We start from the raw sequence: 4,988 nt of genomic DNA on the forward strand, positions 1-4,988 counted from the left end.
GTTGATTGGGGAGGTTGTACCACCACTAGGAGATCAACTACATGTTATAACATCTACCTAGATGCAAACTGTATTTCTTGGACTTCTAAGAAACAGTCCACAGTTGCCCGAGAGTGCTGAAATTGAGTATAGAGCACTAGCCTCCACTGCAACAGAGATGACATAGATCATATATCTACTTCATGACCTTGGGGTGTTTTATCGATCTATACCTACATTGTATTGTGATAACATGAGTGCCTTGTACATGATAGTTAATCTAGTTGTGCATGCTAGAACCAAACATGTTGAAATGGACTATCATTTTGTTCGTGAGAAAGTGGTCAGAGGACAACTTCTTACTCAGTTTGTGAGGTCAAAGGATCAGCTAGCTGGTATTCATACAAAAGCATTAACCAAATAGGTTTTTGCTGAGTTTTGTAGCAAGCTAGGAGTTACAGTCCCTCCACTCACTAGCTTGAGGGGAAGTGTTGAAGGAGCCTGATGGAACATATCAAAGGAACAGGTTCGACGAAGCTGACTGACGAGTTAGAGTTAGAGTTACACTAGGACTAGACTACTAAATCCTAATTTATGTACAAGTCTATATTTTGTACGATTAGTTGATGTAGTCGACTAGGATAAGGTGTAAATAATATATTTGTGTTGTATTAGGATTCCTAGTGTAGCTAGTATAAGACTCTTCTCCTGTATAAGGAGTATGTAACTCAACCATTCAATTATCAATACAATCTTTGATTTCTCTAATCCTAGTCGTGAGATTTCTACAGATATGTTTGATCGATACACGTGTATTGTTAAACATTTATTGTTTTGGAATAAATGATGGCCTTTATTTACTAAAATATTGACATATTGACATTTTTAATAATTATTTTAAAGTGTAGATGTTTTTAATAATTATGTTAGGGTTTTTGACTAATTTGCTATTTTTTCCATATAATTTTGATCTTTAAAAAGTGAAAATGTGAATATATATATATATATATATCCTTAAAAGCATGAACTCCTAACTTGAATGTTAAATTACTATAATATCCCTAACATATGTTGTGACTTTTCTGATGAGTTGTGAATTTTTCGATAAGTTGTGACTTTTTTCAAAGGGTTGTCATTTTTCGATGAGTTGTGATTTTTTCAAAGGCTTGTGATTTTTTCAAAGGGTTGTGATTTTTCGATGAATTGTGACTTTTTCAATAAATTGTGACTTTTTCAAAGAGTATGACTTTTTCAAAGAGTTGTGACTTTTCCAAAGGGTTGTGACTTCTCAAAAAAGTCATGACTTTTCAAATAAGACAAAAAAAATATTTGTTCATACTACCCTTTGTTGACGGTAAATAGAGGGGCTTCCTCTCAATTTTCCACCACAATTTTTTTAATCTTCTACTCTTCTTCTTCTTGCATTTTGTGTGATTTATTATTGTTGAGTGAGTTCGAAGTTTAGCGGAATATGAGGTATCACTATTCTGACAAAGTAAGTCGTTCTATCCTAAGAGGGTATATTCCATAACCTTGAGTACTTGAGGAAAATAATTTTGATGATATAATAATTATTTTTTCACTTAATATATGCATTAGTTTGTAATGTTCCAATATACGAAGTTAACATGATGTAGTCTAAATTCATTTATCTTTTTTTAACAATTTCTCTTGTGATGTAGATATATGCTTCTGAATATCTTTTCCAAAAATTTAGAGAATTGTCACGATTTGTTTTTGATGCTCAAGACAAAAGAATGACTTTATTTATCAATGTTACTTATGTGATTTAGACTCTCAAGAAGTTTGCTTCAAAATAGTTATTAGAATATAAACATTGCCCTTTTATTTTACTTAGTTACTATTTCTTAATATTTTGGTATTTTGGACGAAGAAAAGTTCATATTACTTGTAATAATGTCAATTGAAGTTTGTATTAGCTTAATTTTTATTATTTATTTAATAGCTAATTTTATGAGATAAACATTTTCATTAATGCAGATATATATTTATATCTGGGTAGGTATTTGTATTTAAATTAAAGTATTATATATGTCACAAATGTTTTATCAAGTTAACAAGATCTTCTAACTTCAAAATATATCATTTTAAAATGTTCCGAGTTCTTTTTTTTTAAATCTCACAACAAATGTGAAAATATGTGAATATATAAAATGTAGTAGTTCTCTTCACGTGTTCATATGACATCTAAACAATTTAACATGAAATACACATGCAAAGCACATTTGGTTAGATGACAAGAAAAATACAAAACAAATAACGTCTATAAGGTAATATTAGTGAAGATAAGATTAACTACATGATTGAACATCATCAAATTGAAATAAAGATATACATTATTGCATTTAACTAATAAAATTCTTTACTGACCATCTTCATAGGTTTACGCGAATAAGAGATATATATATATGACAATCTATATTGAAAATTCACAAAAGAATCTGCAATATTATTTTTTGCTAAGTTTATTATTCAAATCTTCGCTTAGATAAGCAATACTATTTACTATAACATATCTTTTTTGAAATTGGTAATCACGTGCAACACACGTGTCAAAAAACTAGTATATATATATATTCTTTTTAATATTTTATTAATTTTAAGTCAAAAGTTTTTAAATATAACAACTTGATCCATCTTCCACTATAATTATTAGGAATAGTATGTATTTTATGTTAAAATATTCATTTATAACATCAACCTCTTTTTCATACCCTAATATTTAATTTGTGAATTTATGACACCTAACAAAAGAAATTATATATTTTTTAGGATCTCAAATGTTATGAAGATAAATAAAATAGATTAGTCATAACATCTACGAATTTATTTAGTCTTAAAAAAATAACTTGCAAGAAACATGTGAATATAAGAAGAAAAATAAGAAACGTGAAGAGATGTATGTGTTATTCATAATTCATAAAGTGAAGATAATTCTAATGGTGAATAACAATGACTCATATATTAAAAAAAAAATTATACATAGATTCAAAATTTCAATTTGAATCGTCAAGTAACTCTGTTTCCTTTATTTTAATCAAATGTGATAGAATGGTGTTGATTTAGGGTTCTTACGTAATTGTTGAATTGGAAAGTTTCTCATCTTGTATTTTAGCTTCAAAATTGAAAACATCTCTTACGATCATAATCGAAAACAACTTTTGATATATTGGGAGCTTTTGCCCTAAGTTTGTAAATCAAAAGTTGATAACTAATTAAGGTAATTTCGATCTGATTAACTTAATATTGTAAAATTAAATTTAGATATTACTTTTATTAATAAGTTAAAATATATAAAAAAAATACTACAATTTTTTCTTGTTAATATAATAAAAAATTAAAATATTAATTAAGTTTCACATAACTCAAATTTTGAAAACAAAAAATATTATATACATATAAATATAGATGCTTATGGATGCTTTTCATTTTTGTGTTTCATGAAAACAATGCCAAATAATTACATAAGCCAGCAAAAAAAGGTGAAAAGCAAGCTGAACAAAAAAGACAAAATAATAATAATAAAGTAATTATTATTATTTTAACCCAAACATAAAGGACCAAAGAAAAAAGTAATTGAAAAATAGGCACATAATAATTTTTTTTGTATTAAACTTATTACTACTAAAGATATGAATATAAATGAATAATGAGTAATGGCAAATGAATAGGACTAAATATAAGGTATAAAATTTGAATATCCAAAATATCAAACTCAATATCCAATTTGAAATCCATTTTTTTTTTAAAAAATTAAATCCAAATCCATTAATCTAAACAAAAAAAATCCAATAAATAAATAAATTAGATTTTAGGTCTGACCAATCTATGCCACCCTATATCATTTACTAAAAAAAAGAATAATTATAGATATATAAAATAATAAGCATGGGTTCTTGTGCTTCTAGAATCTATAAATAAATTAAATTAAGTGGACTCCATAAAAGCAAGAAATATTGACGGCTGCCTTTAATTAACAGAACAACAAAAATATTCATTTTCCACCTCTTCAAATAGTATTCACTCCGTTTATTTTTAATTGTCATGATTTCCTTTCTAGAGTCAAATGAATAGAACTTTGACAAATATTTTACGATGTATTTTTCATCATATTGATATGCAAAAGAATTGCAATTTATAATACTTTTCGTATAGTTTTTAAATATCTAATTTTTTTATTTAAAATATCAAATTAATGTAATCTAATTTCACTTTGAAAATTAGTCAAATTGACTTTCGAAAAACGCAACATAACAATTAAAAGTGAAGTATATTTTATTCCAAAAAAAAAAGGAATAAGTTTGTTTTGTACTCAACATCCAATTTAAATTGTGTTTAAAAATTAATTTATGTTTCATGAAAATACACCAAATGACTAAAAAGATCAATATTTTTTTGCACACCATGCAAGTTTTAAATTTAGCCAACACCTTCTTTGGATTGTTGTTATGCGTTGTATTATATTGCTAGTTTAAATATTATGTTTGTATTGATTTTTAATTGTTATTTAAATTTTATTTTATTTTATTGTTTAAATTCATCGTTTAATAATGATGAAAAGTTTTATTTGGTGTGATCATATTGTTATCTTAATATTTTTTTTATATTTAATAATCCTACTTTATTCTTTATCGTACCTTATACCTTACTTTTTTTTTATAGATTTATCGTTCAAATTGTTGATATATAACAAACTATTCAATTGAACTTACGTATCGATTTCAAATATGAAACACGTTTTTTTCAATATGTTACTGTGATGAAGATATACTTTAGGTAGTAATTAATAATTATATACAATGAACTTGCTAAAAGAAAATTCCACACTGGTAATTAATAATATTACTTTACTACTATTTAAAAGAGGCTATAAGCAAGCAGGTTTACGTCAACATATTTTCTTCTATGCCAAGAATATTTTAATATATTTTTATGTTTTGTTTTAAAGATTTTTGTATTTTATATATATATATATATATATATATATA

The sequence above is a fragment of the Solanum tuberosum genome, unplaced genomic scaffold (genome assembly GCF_000226075.1).
Source record: "Solanum tuberosum cultivar DM 1-3 516 R44 unplaced genomic scaffold, SolTub_3.0 scf00387, whole genome shotgun sequence".
Classification (NCBI taxonomy): domain Eukaryota; kingdom Viridiplantae; phylum Streptophyta; class Magnoliopsida; order Solanales; family Solanaceae; genus Solanum; species Solanum tuberosum.